This window comes from Microtus oregoni, unplaced genomic scaffold (assembly GCF_018167655.1).
Source record: "Microtus oregoni isolate MIOR12 unplaced genomic scaffold, Mior012 000015F_ref0000493, whole genome shotgun sequence".
Classification (NCBI taxonomy): domain Eukaryota; kingdom Metazoa; phylum Chordata; class Mammalia; order Rodentia; family Cricetidae; genus Microtus; species Microtus oregoni.
In genome coordinates this window covers 3,204,165-3,222,370 of record NW_024543074.1, presented here as the reverse complement: position 1 = coordinate 3,222,370, position 18,206 = coordinate 3,204,165, and positions in this window count along the sequence as shown.

The following is an 18,206-nucleotide window of genomic DNA, read 5'->3' as shown; positions in this document are numbered from 1 at the left end:
GGAAGAGCAGGCAATGCTCTTAACCTCTGAGCCATCTCTCCAGCCCGATTTATTTATTATGTATACACTATTCTGCCTGAATGTACACCTGCAGACCAAAAGAGGGCGCCAGATCTCACTACAGATGGTTGTGAGCCAGCATGTGGGTGCTGGGAATTGAACTCAGAACCCTGGAAGAACAGCCTGTGGGTTTGCACACTTTTTTTTAGGGACGGGGTCTCACCACTACATTTCCCAGACCAACCTCGGACTTCCTGTCCTCTTGCCTTGGTTTTCTGAACAGCTATGTTACAGGCCTGCACCACAAAGCCCAACTTCATAAAAGTCAATTAATGAAGGATAAAGGGACCTTGGGTCATCACTTCTCTGTCAGCAATGACCAAAAACAAGATTAAAAAAGAGAAAAAAAAAGTGAGTGAGTCTTGGCGGCACACACCTTTAATCCCAGTATTTGGGAAGCAGAGGCAGGTGGATCTCTGTGAGTGAGTTTGAGGCCAGGGCTACAAAGTGAGATCATACTCCACTCCCCAATCCCCCCGCCCAGAAAAAGACTGGGTTTATCAACCACATGAAAAATCCCTGGCCGGGCGGTGGTGGCACACGCCTTTAATCCTAGAGGCAGGCGGATCTCTATCTCTGGGAGTTTGAGGCCAGCCTGGTCTACAAGAGCTGGTTCTGGGACAGGCATCAAAGCTACAGAAAAACCCTGTCTCAAAAAACCAAAAAAAAAAAAAAGAGAGAGAGAGAAAGAAAAAAGAAAAGAAAAGAAAAATCCCTGTGAGTCACAGGGGTGGGGACTTCTGTGAGTAACTTGTATGTGTGGTGGTGGGGGGGGGGTGGATAGTAGAATCCTGCTTCCTGAAGCTGGTGGGCAGCAGACTCTCTCAGTTCCTCCTTCATTGCCTCACCGCAGCCGTTTGAAATCCTGGTTCTTTCTTGTTCCTAATTTGTTAGAACAATGATCAGAAACAATGGCTTGCATCTGTTAGATAACACAATGTAAGGGAGACCATGGCCAACTGGGTGACAGCCCCGGCTTCTTCTCCTTGAGTAGCGGGTGACTCTGCATGGCTCAGGGCGTGTCTAAGGAGCAGGCTCGCCAGCTCTCCTGTATTTCAGCTTCTGTCTGTGTGCAGAGGTTAAAAATAAATAAGAAAATAAAGCGCTTGTCTGAGAGCAGCCGAGCACTTTGGACAGGGACAAAGCTGTACGTGTTTCAAATAAGGTCAGTGCCGGAGTGTACACCTATAATCCCTGCACTCTAGCGTTTGGGGCAGGAGGATTGCTATGAGTTTGAGGTCAGCCTAAGTTACATAGTAAGCTTCAGGTCAGACTAGGCTAGATAGTAAGACCAACCAATTAACAAATTTTAACAACTGAGACAGAGGTGCTGGGCACAGTGATGCAGGCCTTAATCCCAGCACTTAGGAGGCGGAGGATGCTGGATCTTTGTGTTTGAGGCCAACCTGGTCTGCACAGCAAGCTCCAGGACAGCCAGAGCTACACAACGAGACTCTGAACCAAGAAATAAAAGTGAAATGTAAAATAAAATTAAAGCTGAGGCCTGGAATGGAGCTTCACTGGTAGAGCGTTTGCTAACTTGTGTGAAGCTCTGGGTTCAATCTGTATAAACCAGACATAAAGTTATATACCCACAAATCCCAGAACTTGAGTAGTGGAGGTCAGAGGATCAAGAGTTCTCTGTTATATAGCTAATCAGAGGCCAGTCAGGACTACTTGATACCCTATTTAAATAAATAAGAAGCTGTGCCTGCTAGCCGGGTGGTGGCAGCGCACACCTTTAATCCCAGCACTCGGGAGGCAGAGGCAGGTGGATCTCTGTGAGTTCGAGGCCAGCCTGGTCTACAAGAGCTGGTTCCAGGACAGGCTCTAAAGCTACAGAGAAACCTTGTCTCAAAAAAAAAAAAAAAAAAAAAAAAAAAACTAAGGGGAAGAAGGAGGAGGAGGAGGAGCTGTGCCTGCTAAATGGCACGTGCCAGTGTGCACATGGAAGTCAGAGAAGTCAGAGACAATTTTCAGGAGTTAGTTCTCCCCTTCTACCGTACAAGTCCCTGGAATTGAACTTGGGTCACTGGACTGGTTGACAAGTGCTCTTACCTGCTGAGCCATCCAGTCAGTCCAAAACTATCTATTTTAAAGTGTCAAATGTATTATTGACAGAAATTTACACTTTTAAGGGGTTGCTTCTTTTCTGTGTTTATGTCTGTGCACCATGTTTGTGCATTGCCTGAGGAGGCCAGAGGAGGGCGCCAGATCCCCTGGCGCTGGAGTCACAGGCAGGTGCGAACGGCCCAATGTGGGTGCTGGGAGCCAAACCAGGGTCCTGTGGAAGATGGCAGGGTTCTTAACTGTTCGTCTAGCTCCCCAGCCCTAATTCCTGTCCTTATTATTGGCAAAAATAGAGATACAAGAGAGAAAACCTTGACGGCTGAAAGGATAAATACACTGAAGTTAATCCCCTCACTTCAGCCTCTTGGTTGTGCCTCCCCACACCACTCTGTTGCTCTTGGTTTCTAAAATGTCCTTGCAGAACTAAATGCTCTGTTTTAGAGTTTTGATTATTTTTGTTTTTTTTTTTTTACAGTATTCTGCTTTCCTTTTTCTTTTCTTTTTTCTTTAAGATTTTTTTATTTATTATGTATAGAGTGTTCTGTCTGTGTGTGTGCTTGCTGGCCAGAAGAGGGCACCAGATCTCATTACAGATGGCTGTGAGCCACCATGTGGTTGCTGGGCATTGAACTCAGGACCTCTGGAAGAGCAGTCAGTGCTCTTAACCTCTGAACCATCTCTCCAGTCCTTGGTTGTTGTTTGTTTGTTTGTTTGTTTTTTTAAGTTTAAAAATTACATTTATGAGGGGCTGAAGAGAGGGCTCAGGGGTTGAGAGCACTGGCTGCTCTTCCACAGGTCCTGGGTTCAATTCCCAGCACCCACATGGTGGCTCACGACATGTACAACAGGATCTGATGCCTTCTTCCAGCACGCAGGAGCACATGCAGAGCTCTCATTCATAAAATTAAATGAAGTTTTAAAAAATTACATTTATGAACGGTGGTGGCACATGCTTTTAATCCCAGCTCTCGGGAGACAGAGACAGGCAGATTTCTGTGAGTTCCAGGCCAGTCTGGTCTACAGAGAGAGTTCCAGGACAGGCGCCAAAGTTACAGAGAAACCCTGTCTTCGGGGGAGGGGGGGGAAGATGCTTATTGGGCTGAAGAGAAATCTTTTTTAAAAATTGCATTTATGGGGCTAGAGAGATGGCTCAGTGGTTAAGAGCACTGGCTGCTCTTCCAAAGGTCCTGAGTTCAATTCTCAGCAACCACATGGTGGCTGACAACCATCTGTAATGAGGTCTGGTGCCCTCTTCTGGCCTGCAGGCATACACACAGACAGAATATTGTATACATAATAAATAAATATAAAAAATTGCATTTATGCTGGGTGGTGGTGACACATGCCTTTAATCCCAGCACTTGGGAGGTGGAGGCAGGTGGATCTCTGAGTTTGAGGCCAGCCTGATCTATGGAGTGAGTTCCAAGACAGCCAGGGCTACAAAGAGAGACCCTATCTCAAACAAAACAAAAATTACATTATTTTGTGTGTGTGTGTGTGTGTGCACATAAGCCACAGCATGCTTGTGTAGGTCTTTTGACAACTTCTGGAAATCTGTTCTCTCTCATCCTGTGGGTCCCAGGGATTGCAGGTTTGATAACAAGTATTTTTATCTCTTGGGCCATCTCCCTGGCCTGTTTTTAGAGATTTCTTTCTTTCTTTCCTTTTTTTTTTCTTCAGTTTTTGTTTTGATTTGTTTTTGAGACAGGTTTTCTCTGTGTAGCTCTGACTGTCCTGGAATTCACTCTGTAGAGCAGGCTGACCTTAAACTCACAGAGATCCACCTAGCCTGCTCTACAGAGCTAGTTCCAGGACAGACTCCAAAGCCACAGAGAAACCCTGTCTCGAAAAACCAAAAATAAATAAATAAATAAATAAAGATTTGGTTTACAGAACTCCAGAGTCCAACGCACCCATATCACAAACACTAGAGCGGAGACTTCTCTGAAGAATTAGAGAAATTCCCTGGAGGTCCCTGTTTGTACTTGAGGAGACTGAAGCCCACATAATCATGTGTGTTCTAGAACACAAGTTGCTGACACAGGATTTCACCAGTGTTGCGCAGATCCCGCGTATGTGAATGTGTTCCTGTGTGTCCTTATAATAAACCCTTCGTCCAAACAGATTTGACGTGGTAACATACAACACCTGTGTAGAATTAAACAGAGCGGAGTCTATTCCGTTGCAGCGAGCAGGGTGCATAGGGTCCTCACTGCACCTCCCTTCCCCCACTCTTCACCGGGAAGTGCCTGCACGTCTCCCTGCCGGCCAGAAGAGGACACCAGGAGAGAGGCTGGGGGAGATGAGCAGAGTGGGCAGGAACGGTGTGACCCAGCCCCTCTAGCATGAAGGCCAAAGGGCCTCAGACTGGAGTCTAAACCCTTACCCCAGTGAGGTTTGAGGGGCAAACTGGAAGAGTTCACAATGATCTCACACCAAAACTTTCCATCCGTCACCCATCAAATCTGTTTCCCTCTAAGTGACAACTCTCCCCTTCCCGTGGTCCCACGGCTGACCGCACACTGTGGCTGGGTCCCCGTGGCTCCCTGCACGCTGCGGCGGGATCCCCGTGGCTCTTGGAACACCTAGGAAGGTTCCTGCCTTAGTCCAGGCAGTTTCTTTGGCAGGAAGCCATTTCCTTACAGGTGGCCTCCCACTTGCCCCTAACTGAGCTCAACATCCAGTCCGTGCGGGCTCTTCTACTTCCCAGTAGATAAGTGTCTCTCCCGGTGACCTGGGTTGTTCCACGTTTCCCAGGGTGTCTGTGATCACACGATAACTACGCACTTTGCTACTGCTGGTCTCTCCCATTGGACCGGAGCTCCCTGGCGTCTGGGACAGAACCAGACACAGCTGGTTCACGCGGTGCAAAAGAGCCTGAGAGACTTCCTTTTAACAGCCCTCCAATGACTTCCCGAGCACTCGCTGTCTAGCGACTTGGTCGCCGGACCTCGGCGATTCTGGTATATTTTACTGGCCTCGGGCAGTTACAACAGCACAGCAAAATCTCAACAGGATGGTGTCAGGTGCCTGGTGGAAACAGCTCTTCACCTCACCGTGGGGCTGAGAGGGAACCTGGGGGAAGGGAGGTCCTGCTGCAGAAAGGGAGTACGCCACAGGGCTCCTGGGGAGCAGGTAGAGGGTGTGGTTCCCTGCCCTCTGCTGACACCAACTCACTGTAGAAACCAAGCTGAGGATTAGAGAGTACCCAGCCGCTGTCGCTGTCGAAATCCAGTGTCTGTAAAGCCTCGAGCCTGGTGTCCCCTCCCACTTCCAGGCTCCGTGCCCTTAACCTGCCCTTGGCTCCCCAGATGAATCAGCAAGTTCCAGCCCCTAGGGTTTCTTGTAGCACACCCCTAGGGGAAGTTGAGCGACTCATCTATGACTTTAAGAAATATCGTGTGGGAGGCCAGGAGGCGCTAAAGCCACCAGCAGCCTGGGTAAAGGGGCACCCGGGGCTCAGTCTGCCTCTGGGAGGCCTCCAGCCTAGGAAACAACCAAAGCAGGGAATGTGGGGCTCCCCAGCTGAGCTCCCCAGGCTCAGCTGGAAGCCGGCAGCTTGGCTACAGGCAATTGTAGAAAGTCGGTCTGAAAGCAGAAAAACCTCGAAGAGAATGAAAATGGGTGTGTACCCTGCTTTAAAAGGACCCCTTGGATGAAAACCAAGTATCTCCCAGAAACAATGGAAGGCTCAAGATGCTTTAGTGGTTAAAGGTGCTTGCTGCCAAACCGAGACAACCTGAGTTCAGTCTCTGGGACCCACATAGTAGGAGTGAACCAACTCCTGCACAGATACTGTGCACTATAGTCCATTTGCACACACACACACACACACACACACACAGACACACACACACTAAATATATATACAAAATAAAAATGTTCCAAAGGATACACAAAGGCAAAAATTCCTCATTTTGAAGAAGATGCTGCTCGGGAATGTAGGTGAGCTCCCCTGGTGAGCTTGGCATCACTGCCCATTTTAATATTCAACTTCCATGGACAGAGACATGGCTCTACAGTTAAGAGCACTGACTGCTCTCCCAGAGGACCTGGGTTCGATTCCCAGCACCCATATAGCAGCTCACAACCATCTGTAACTCTAGTTCTGGGGGCTTGTCCTCTTCTGATCGCCACAGGCATCAGGGACACGTGTGGTATGCAGTACAGACACATGCAGACAACACAAACGATACGTAAACTACTTAGCTTCCACGTAAATTGCATTGTGGAGATCTCTGGTGCATACACCACTTCCAAAGACTCCAGCTCTTTGGCTAAGGGTGTGGCTAGGTTGGCACAGGGCTCACTCAGCAGGCATGAAGTCTTTGGGTCAAGCCCCAGTACCGCATCAACCAGGTGCAGGGGTTCACACCAGCACTCTGAGAACAGGCAGAAGGACTGAGAGTTCGAGGTTATCCTTGGCTATGTTATAAATGTGAGGCTAGCCTGAGTGACATGAGACCCTGTCTCAAACAAAGAAGTTCACATGTGCGTGACACGGTACTCCCAGAGGATCCTATGCAGACCCACAATTTCCAGTTTACAGTGAGGAAACAAGCTTGGACCGGATGAGACACGAGGCTTAGATTCCTGTTCAGACATGGAGCCCTCCAGAACTTGCTACGTTGTGATGTGGCCACAGCTCTGGAGGGCCAATGGTTTAGTCATGGTTCTATTGCTGTGAAGGGACACCATGACCACAGCAACTCTTATACAAGAAAACATTTAATTGGGGGCTTACTTGCAGGTTCAGAGGATTAGTCCATTATCATCGTGGAGGGAAGCGTGGCAGCACACGTGGCACTGGAGCCGTGGAACTACATCCTGACCCACTCACAGGCAGCAGGCAGGAAGACTCTGGGGCTGGCGCGGGCCCACCCCCAGTGGCACACTTCCTTCACCAAGGCCACACCTCCTAATCCTTCTAATCCTCTCAAACCCTTCTCCCTGGTGACCAAGCATTCCACTAGATGAGCCCATGGGGGCCATTCTCATTCCATCTACCACAGCCCATGTGAGGGAGTGACCATGACCCTCTGGGATAGCTGAAAAACAGACTGGCAATGGCAAATGGCTGTCACACCTGGGTTCAGGTCTGAGTTAGCAGCCCTAGGTCACCTGATTCATTTTTTGACTTCTAGAGCCTTGGTTTCCAGGTCTGTAAGCGAGGCCAAGAAACGCTTACATCAGTCAGGATAATACTTCAGTTCACTGTGCAGGTGAACGGAAGCAACATGTGCTACTGCTTAGAACGACCTGGCACGTGGCTGCTATTAGTCTGCCTGTCATTCCTGTTATTTTTAGAGGATCTCACACTCATATGAAATATCCACAGGGACATTTAAGGCAGAGTCTCCTCCTCTCCAGGGGTGGCAAGATGTCATCCTGCACTCATCGTAAACCGTCCATCTCCTGCCTCTCATCCCCCTCTTAGAAGCTCACACCTGGCAGGTCTCGTTACCCTGATGAGTCTCCCTGCGTCAGCCTGGCTGGATAGAGTGGACAGCACACTTCAGACACCCCACAAGTCCGTCATGTGGTCGCTGGACTAAGCCTCTAGCAGTGCCTGGAGCCCAGACAAGCTAGGCAAGCTGCCAGGGCTTCCTTGGTAGGAGGCCCCGCCACTCCCTGCGGGGCCCCTCTATTCTGGGAGCTGTAATTTACACACGCTCCCCACCCTATTCGCTATCTGTGGCAACAGTCACAGGTCCCAAGGGCTCTGCCCATCCCCAGCTAACTGGCCTTTCATAAACAGCTCCTAAGCTGCCCTGTTATCTGGGACGCTTGGGTTCTGGGAGGAGGACGGCCACCCTGGGAGGATCCCAGGGAGTGGACAGCAGAGAGAAGGAGCCCTTACCCACAAGAAACAGGGATAGTACCCTCAAAGTCTAACCCTGAAGTCTTCTGGGCTGGGTGGGGTGCAGAAAAATGGAGAGCCTGTTATTACCTACCCTCCTTCCCCAGCACACATGCACACCCTGGGAACGGGGTCATTCATCCTAGCCATGTTCTAGAGATGCTACTTACTTAGCCATGGAGTCACGAAAAGTGTGTGTGTGTGTGTGTTGTCCTTCTCTGCCACCTCACGACCTTTCTCAAGCTCTTCCTCTCCTCAGCTCTCCTCCCACTTATTCTTTGGGTCACAGCTTAGAAGCTACTTCTCACGAAAGCCTTCCCAGGCGTCATAGGGCATACGCCCATCCATCCAGACCTGGGATGGGCATCCCTTCTAGGTCCCCCAGAGGCACAGTGGCCTTGTCTGGGCCCTGGTTGTCTAAGAGCCTCCCAGAATGGTCCCTCCTTTGTGTTTAGTTTTGTTTCCCTGGCACTTGGCATATCATAGGTGTTCGAGGAAATACCTTGAAAGAATATATATATATATATATTCACTTATATATATTATTTATATATATATGAATGGTTCCTCTGGCCACTCTGGGATGTGTGGGTCTCTTGGGAGGTTCTTAGGGATGGGAGCTTAGAGTGGTACTTGGTCACTTTGTACCCTCCATTTTCTAGGAAAGCCTGAGCTTCAGTGTTTATATTCCGTTCTGTTTCTTTCATGACATAAGGTCTCACTTTGCTCAGGCTAACCTCCAATTTGCTTTGCCCTGAAAAGTATGACGACCTGAAACTTCTGGTCCTCCTGCATCCGCTTGAGTGCTGGGATTACAGGTATGCACCGCGATCCTCGGTTTATGTGATGCTGATCGTGATCCCAGGGCCCCGAACCTATGACTTACCAACCGGACTACATCTCTAGGGCCCACCTCTGGCCTCCTCCATCCTCAGTGTTCTGCCCCTTTGCCCTTGAAGTGTTAACTGTAGGTTCGTCACACGCTTTGTCCATCTGCACCTGCCAAACAGAGCTACCCTGGCCATGGGCTTGCTCAAGGGAACCCCGGGGTTTCTGGAGAGATGCTATAGAGAGGTGAGGCAGTCACCAGGTTATGGTTGGGCTGTTGTGCCTGTTGTCCCTGTAGATTATTGGAGGGCTCTGACCTCTTAGATTTCCTAGCCCACAGCGCATTTGCTTCGTGTCCTACTGCAGCTTCCCCTGAATGGGTTCCAGACCGGCTGGGAAGACATGCTCCTGCAGCAGCTTGCATCTCTGGAGACCGTGAGCCCACTCCTAGGGACAAAGTCAAGGAGCCGAGGAGTAGCCACTCAGCCTTTTAGGGGGACCTCACAAGAACAACGAGACCTCCACACCCCACCTACTCCCACTTCTGGAGGTGACCAGAGCTAAGCCCAGCCAGGACAATAAACTTGGCGGCAAAATATATAAGGTCAGAAGAGTCATGTGATTCAGCCATGTCTGCACCTTGGGACTCAAGCACTTGCTCTTTCTAACACCAGCATGCTCTTCTCCTGACCTCTCCAGTCTTCCCTCCCTCCCCTCTTTCCTTCCTTTTCCCCCTTACTTTCTTCCTTTTTCCTTGTTCTTTTCATCTGACAGGGTCTTTTAGGTTGCCCCAAAACAGCTAGGCTTAGGGATCCCCAGCCTCAGGGCTTGGTTCCTTCTCCTGGGGCTTCTCTCAGGGCTGCTTCAACCCAGCAGCTGCTTGCCCTAGAGCCTTGTAACTCAGCCTTGGAGGTGATGGCCCTTCACTTCATGGTAGAATGGACATCAGGAGGTGGGCGCGTCAGGGCCCCTTAGAGACTGGCACCATTGTCGCTGACATATCCCTGGCACGTAGAGGGTTCTCAGGAAACAGCTGTAGAGAGAAAATGAAAAATAGGAATTGTCACTGTAACTCGTATCTGTTACCCCAGGATTCAGAAGGCTGATGCAGGAGAATGAGGAGGTCAAAGTCTGGGCAGCACAGATAATTCGATGTTAGCTGTGGCTACTTAAGACTTTGTCTAATAAATAAATTAATTAATTAAATTGAAAAGAGTATAGACAGGCATTTTAGCATCATCATGTGTAGTTTAGTCTTTAGTTCTCTTGGGGACTTAGGAGCCTTGACCATTAACTTATCCCAGAAGGACCTTAAACCACCGCCACCCCCAGCCAGCAAACTGTGATTGTGGGCACATTCCTAAACACACTGGCCTATTGTGCAGATGAAAATACATACAGATGTAAACAAGCCCGCCGTGCAGGCTCCACCCACCTCCAGGCGGAGCCATGATACACAGTTGTGTATTCATTCCCTGGGGATGCCCCACGCAGCTCCCTGATAGCAGAGTGTTTGCAAGGCTCTGACATGGAGTGACATTTAATTGGGGTTTGTTTACTGTTTCAGAGGGTGAGCCCATCTATGATAATTGTGGTGGAGAGCTTGGCAACAGGCAAGCATGGTGCTGGACCAGTGGTTGAGAGCTTATATCTCGATCCACAAGTACAGGGCAGACAAAGGAGAGAGAGAGAGAGAGAGAGAGAGAGAGAGAGAGAGAGAGAGAGAGACACTGGGCCTGGCATAGGGTTTTGAAACCTTTAAGTCCACCCCCACTTTCTTCAATAAGGCCACACCTCCTAATACTTACCAAACCATTCCACAAACTGTGACCAAGCATTCAAATAGATGAGCCTATGAAGCCAATCACATTAAAACCACCACACCCTCTGAGCTTCACCTAGCTTGGAGAAAGAAGCAGGCAAGGCTTTTTCCCCCCAAGACTGTATCTCTGTGAAACAGTCCTGGCTGTACTGGAACCTACTCTGTAGACCAGGCTGGCCTTGAACTCACAGAGTTCTACCTCTGCCCCCCCCCATGCTGGAATTAAAGGTGTGCGCCACCACCATCAGGCTCCACCACACGTTCTTAACCACTGAACAATCACCTCAGCCCCTGTATGATTTCTTTTTCCTTTGAAACATGGTCTCCTACGGCCAAGGCTGTTATTGAACTCCTCATCTTCCTGCTTCCAGATCCAGCGTAAGAGGAATAATTATGTCGCCACCACCACACCTGGCTTCAGCACTAAGGTTGTTTTGTTGTTTGGGTTTGGTTTGGTTTTGGTTTTGGTTTTTTTTTTTGTTTTTTTTGTTTTGTTTTGTTTTGTTTTGTTTTTGTTTTTCGAGACAGGGTTTCTCTGTGGTTTTGTGGTTTGGAGCCTGTCCTGGAACTAGCTCTTCTAGACCAGGCTGGTCTCGAACTCACAGAGATCCGCCTGCCTCTGCCTCCTGAGTGCTGGGATTAAAGGCGTGCGCCACCACCGCCCGGCTTGGTTTTTGGTTTTTTGAGACAGGGTTTCTCTGTAGCTTTGGAGCCTGTCCTGGAACTCGCTTTTGTAGACCAGGCTGACCTCGAACTCACAGAGATCCACCTGCCTCTGCCTCCTGAGTCCTGGGGTTAAAGGCATGTGCCACCACCACCTGGGCAACACTAAATTTTTTAAAGTTATCTCTAACACCCTCAGCTCATTTCTAAGCCTTAGATTCAATGACAGTGCAGAGCTGTGGTCTCCAATGGCTGAAACCTGTGTCTCTTGAATGAATGAAATAATGAATGATGGGGACTGGAGAGATGGCTCAGTGGTTAAGAGCACTGGTTGCTCTTCCAGAGGACCCAGGTTCAATTCCCAGTACCCATATGGCAGCTCACAACTGTCTGCAACTCCAGTTCCAGGGGATCTGACACCCTCACTGACATATATGTAGCCAAACCACCAATGCACATGGAATAAAAATAAATAAATCATTAAATCAAAGTACGATGTGGATATATGATCATGATGAAGTGTTTAAGAAAAAGAATGAATGAGCAAATGAACGGGTGAGAGCAAAGAAGAAAGTCATTACAAAGCCAGAATCTTTGCTGATCGGCATATCCCTTTTCTTGGGTAGCTTCTTCCAGAATATCAGCTGATTCCCTGACACTTTCATCCCGACTCTGCCTGTATGCCTTCCTTACTGCCTGACCTTGGACTCAATACTTCACCTCTCAGCCTCATTTTCCTCATCGGGAAAACAAGGTATTTGGTAGCAACAAAGCCTCCTAAAATACAAAATACTCTTACTTTGTCTGGAATTAGACCTGAAGTTTCCAAGCCACAGGTGCACACCTGGAATTAGGCCTCAAGGTTCCAAGCCACCAGTAAGGCTGGTTCCTGGTTACCACCAACATCTATTCTGCCCAGCCTTGGGGAGGGATGATTCCTGGAAGAGCCCCTGGCTCGGGGGAAGGTGTGAAAAGGGCTCAGCCAGCCCTTCCCTGGGTGAGCACAACCAGTTAAATGACTGGCTGCAACGGGACTGAGGCCAGAACATTTGTTTCGGTCTCATTTACCCTACACAAGCAGACTAAATGAATCTTCCAGTTGTTCATCTAGTCCGCTTGTGTAGGGTAAATAGTTTTTTGGCAATAGTTTTTTGGTTTCTCGAGACAGGGTTTCTCTATAGCTTTGGAGCTTGTCCTGGAACGAGCTCTTGTAGACCAGGCTGGCCTCGAACTCACAGAGATCCGCCTGACTCTGCCTCCCGAGTGCTGGGATTAAACATGTGCACCACCACCACCCAGTCCAAGCAATAGTTATTTCTAATTTTCAAGGAAGGAGGCTTAATTTTCTTTTTATTGATTTTGTTATTTTGATAATTTCTTATCTTTTTATTATTTATTTTACTTTATTGTTGTTTTGAAACAATATCTCACTGTGTAGCCTTGGCTGGCCTGGAACTCACTTTGTAGATCAAGCGGGGTTTGAACTCACAGAAACCCGCCTATCGCCAGGCAGTGGTGGCGCACGCCTTTAATCCCAGCACTCGGGAGGCAGAGACAGGCGGATCTCTGTGAGTTCGAGACCAGCCTGGTCTACAGAGCTAGTTCCAGGACAGGCTCCAAAGCCACAGAAAAACCCTGTCTCGAAAAACCAAAAAAAGAAAAAAGAAACCCGCCTATCTCTGCACCCCCCAAGTGCTGGAACTTAAGGCTGACCCTGTTTGAATTGCTTAATTGTGTCTACTTTCGGGTGCACAGTGCTTGTGTACACACCAATGTACATATGTGGAGGTCAGAGAACTTGTGGGAGGCAGTTCCCTGCTTCAGCTGGGGCTTCAGGGGGTCTAATGCAGGAGGCCAGACTTGCTCAGTGGGCACTTTTACCACTGAGTCATCTTACCGGCCCAACATTTATCGAGCGGCTATTATAGATCAAAGCTTCTGTTAGGCCTGTCAGATACCCCAAGAGTAGGACTGTGAAGGGTCTTGCATGCTGCGAGGTTGACTGTTTAGGGGCAGTTTGGTATCACTCACCAGGAAAACACAGGGGCTGTAGGGATACATACAAGGTGCTGATCTTGGAACTGAGTGGGATGAGAGCTTCCTCACAGATGTTACAAGAGCTAAAGCTTGAACTCAGTGAGGGGTCCTAACCCCAGAGAGAGGCTATAGCACATGCAAAGGCCTGGCAGCCACCACCACCCAGCCAAAAGACAAAAAAAAAAAAAAAAAAAAAAAAAGCAAAAAAAAATTTTTTAATCAAAAAAAAAAAAAAAAAAGTTCGAGACCAGCCTGGTCTACAAGAGCTAGTTCCAGGACAGGCTCCAAAGCTACAGAGAAACCCTGTCTTGAAAAACTACAAAAAAAAAAATAAATAAAAAAATAAAAATAAAAAAAAAATAAAAAATAGCCAGGCGGTGCTGGCGCATGCCTTTAATCCCAGCACTTGGGAGGCAGAGGCAGGTGGATCTCTGTGAGTTCAAGACCAGCCTGGTCTACAAGAGCTAGCTCCAGGACAGGCTCCAAAACCACAGAGAAACTCTGTCTCGAAAAACCAAATAAATAAATAAATAAAATAAAATAAAAATAAAAAAGCTGGTTGGTGGTGGCGCACAGGAGGCAGAGGCAAGCAGATCTCTGTGAGTTCGAGGCCAGCCTGGTCTACAAGAGCGAGTTCCAGGACAGGCTCCAAAGCTACAGAGAAAGCCTGTCTCGAAAAACCAAATAAATAAATAAATAAATATCAAAGTTTCCCCTGCGTATCTCTAGCCCTTGCCTGTAGTCAGCCCAGGAGAGGCAACCCTTGAACAATAACGTCTACTTTGATTAGTGGAGAATGTATGAACAAGCATTGTCCCTTAGCGCAGCCTCTCCAGGGAAATGTGGTACTGTTGGGTGTTATCCTTCCACACCAGTTCTCTCACATCATCTTACAGCCTGCCTGTCAAGTGAGCTGGGTAGCAGCAGACCCGGTTCACAGCGGTACATCCATTTCCATCTGAAGCCCAGAATGGGGAAAGACAGCTAAGGCTGCACAGCCTGGGAGGAGTGCCCCTGCCTGGATCTGCCTTCCCTGGATGATCTGCCAGCCTCCCACCCCTCCAATCCTTTTCTCCCACCACTGCAGCTCCCTGAGGACAGATCCACGTGCCTCTGACTCCCTAGTGCCAGACACAAAGACATTAGCCACCACCAGCCCGTCTTTAAGCTGGGGACTCATAAACTGAGGCAAGCAGATTTCTGTGAGTTCAAGGCCATCTTGATCTACATAGTGAGGCCTTGTCTCAAACAAAAGAAAAAAGATAGTTCTGCAAAATGACCTTGACCTTCTAACCCTCCACTGTAGTGATATTTCATTTGTATTTTAATAGATAAAGCTTGTCTGAGGGTCAGAGAGTAAAACAGCCACACTGATCAGCCATACAGATCAGGCAGTGGTGACACACACCTTTAATCCCGAGTCACACTAGTTTGCCATAGAAACGGGACGGTATTAGTACACACCTTTAATCCCAGCACTAGAGAGGAATATAAAGAGGGAAGAGACAGCTCTCAGGCTCAGTCTCATGCTGAGGATTCGCCGGTGAAGGATCGCCATTTTCAGACTGAGATAAAGGTAAGAGAGCCAGTGGCTGGCTGCTTTAATTTTCTGGCTAAACCCCAAAATCTGTCCCTGGGTTTTTATTAATTGTGCCTCAGCTGTTTTCTGTAGTGTGGTGGTTATCACATTTGCCTCACGCATGAAAGGTCCCCGGTTTTAAATCAGGCAGAAGGAGCGTTGCTAATTCCTAGTCCAGTGGCGGTGCTGCTGCCTTTAATCCCAGCACTCGGGAGGCAGAGACAGGCGATCTGTGAGTCGGAGGCCAGCCTGATCTACAAAGTGAGTTCCGAGATGGACAGGGGTGTTACACAAAGAAACCGTCTTTTTTGTTGTTGTTGTTATTGTTTTGTTTTTTGAGACAGGGTTTCTCTGTAGCTTTGGTGCCTGTCCCTGAACTAGCTCTTGTAGACCAGGCTGGCCTCGAACTCCCAGAGATCCACCTGCCTCTGCATTCCGAGTGCTGGGATTAAAGGTGTGTGCCACCACCGTCCGGCTGAGAAAACGTCTTAAAAGACATTCCAGCCACATCCCAAGGGCTGGGATTAGACACAAACTACCACATCCAGCTTCCTAGAAATTACAAATTTATTTATTGCTAATTTACCCAGACTAGTCTTAAGTTTACTGTACAGCCCAGCTGGGCCTTGAACTTGCCACCATCCTGCCTCAGCCTTACAGGTCTGTGCCACTAGGTTTAGCTTTCCCTGACGCTCCTTTGGAAGGCCTGTTTTCCTGTCCAGTCTCCTTCAGACTGTAGGACAGGGTCATATCCTATTGAAAACCTCTTCCCAAGCGCCCTACACAGTAAATATGTGTCTATTTTTATGAGCATGGATGTTTTGCCTACATGTGTATCTGTGTGCCATGGAAAGCCTGGTGCCTGTGAAGACCAGAACTGGAGTGACAGATGATTATGCGGATGCTAGGAATCAAACCCGTGCCCTCTGAAAGAACATGCAGGGCTCTTAAGAGTTTTTGTTTTAAAAAAAAAAAAAATTAGACCACAACCAAACGAGCGTAACTTGGCTATGATGCACGGATAGCAAAAGAATACACACTGTTCCCAGCTTCTGAAGTGTCTGGCTCTGAAGATTAGAGCCCTGACCTGTGCTATGCTGTTGCCCCGTTCCTCTGTGGACCAGTGGGGTGGGACAGCCTCTTTGGATCCATAGATGGGCCATTCAAAATAAGACGGGTTCACCAAGTTAGTGAGAAGCACACAGTGTAGAAGCCTGCACAAGCCACGATCAGAGGATGAAAATGCAGCGTTGTCTCCGTGGGGGTAGAGGTAGAGGGCAGACTCATGGAATGCCCCAAGTGCCCTGGGGCAGCAGACAGGCTTCTGCGTGTTTGGGTGAGCCCAGGGACTCAGGCCAGAATATTGCAGAAATGCTCTTTGCCATGCCCTCTTGGGGCTGTGGACCTAGGTGACTAGGCAGGCCGGTGCCTGTGCCCAGGAGAGCGCCCCACCCACCCCTGCTCTGCTCCTACCCATATGTCCTCTGGACCTGACTGGAATCTGAGGGTTCCAGGGAACTATGTAGTCTCCAGGCAGCTAGAGGAGGTCTCCATTAAATAACAGCGAATCCTCAAAACCTGTAAGATCTCGATAATCCTTCCAGGTTGTAAAAAGAAGGGCCAAAGAGATCCACAAATTCGAAAGCAGACGTCCTTATTCTGCCAGGCTGTTCTAGAAGCCAGAATTTAAGGATGTCCAACCTCACAGTGTTCAACCTAATAACGAATAGGAGCCAGGCATGGTGGCACATGCCTTTAATCCCAGCACTCCAGAGGTGGAAACAGGGTTATCTCTAGGAATTCCAGGCCAGCCTGGTCTACATAGTGCATTCCAGGACAGCCAGGCCTCTGTAGAGACATTTTTGTCTCAAAACAAAAACAAAACTAATTGGGCATGGTGGCACAAGCCTTTAATCTCAGCACTTGGGAGGCAGAGGTAGGTGGATCTCTGTGAGTTCAAAGCCAGCCTGATTTACAGAGAGTTACAGGACAGTCCGATACACAGAGAGTTTGAGACCAGCCTGCTCTATAGAGAGTTAAAAAAAAAAAAGCAAACAACAAAACTAGGTCCAGTGTGCTTAGAAAAGGAAGTATTTTATTCAAGAACATGAGCCTCCTCCTGGCAGACTTAGTGCTGTTGTTCCAGCATGAGACCTAAGTCAGTCTCAACTGAAAAGTGAGTTGAAGTCTGGCTTAGCCTACAAGAGACCCTGGTCTCTACACATACAGAGAGAGGGTAAGAAAGACAGAGAGGGAGAGAAAGACAAAAAGAATGTAGGGCTGGGTTCCAGCCCAGCCAGGGCTACATAGTAAGACCCTGCCTCAGAAAAACAACAAAAAGAAAAAACACAATGAGCCTCCCTGTCTCTAGGGCTGGTATGTTTTTTCTTGTGCCAGAAGAGGGCACTTCCTTCTAAAAATGCAGCTGGTGATGGGACTGGAGAGATGGCTCAGCAGTTAAGAGCACTGGGTGCTCCTCCAGAGGACCAGAGTTCAATTCCCAGCACCCACACGCAGCTCACAACTGTCTATGACTCCAGCACGGGAGGATACATGTAGACAAAACACCAATGCGCATAAAATAAAAACAAATCAAAAAATGAGAGCAGGGCTAGGCATGAGGCTCGGCTGGAAGAGGGGTTGGTTATTTAACATACACAAAGCCCTGGCCCCCACCACTACATAGCCCAGTGTGGCAGACCACAGAGCCGCCCTAGCACTCAGGTTGGGGAGGCAGGGAGAGGGAGGTCATACTCAGCTAATAGCATGTTTAAGACTAGCCTAAGCTTCATGAAATCCTGTCCAAAGTGTGCCGGGGGGGGGGGGGGGGGGGGGGAGGGGGAGGGGTGGCTTGGCTCCCAGCTGGACTTGGTAAGGACTGGGAATTCCAGGCCACCTCGACTACATAGTGAGAATCACCTGAATGAAAACATAAATGTAAAAAACCAGCAGGTTTCAATTCTTGTCTTTGGCCACTTCTTAGCTCTGTGACTTGGGGCAAGTGACATATTTTGCCATGTGTGAATTGGAAGCAGCTAGTGGCACAGAGGGACTGCTGTGGGAAGGAAGAGCTGAGAATTTCAGAATGAACCACTTTGTCCAGGCTTGACTATGGGGGTTAGGAAGGGAGGCTTTCGGTCCTGGTCACAACTGCTTTACTGTTGAAATGCCTGAATGGGACACACTTGGTCACACCTCCCACCTAAGCCCACTATCACCTGCCCCCAGGTCCCTGAGGGTCCCATCCATCTTTTTCCTCTTTGGGTCATTGCATTGCAGAATTACAT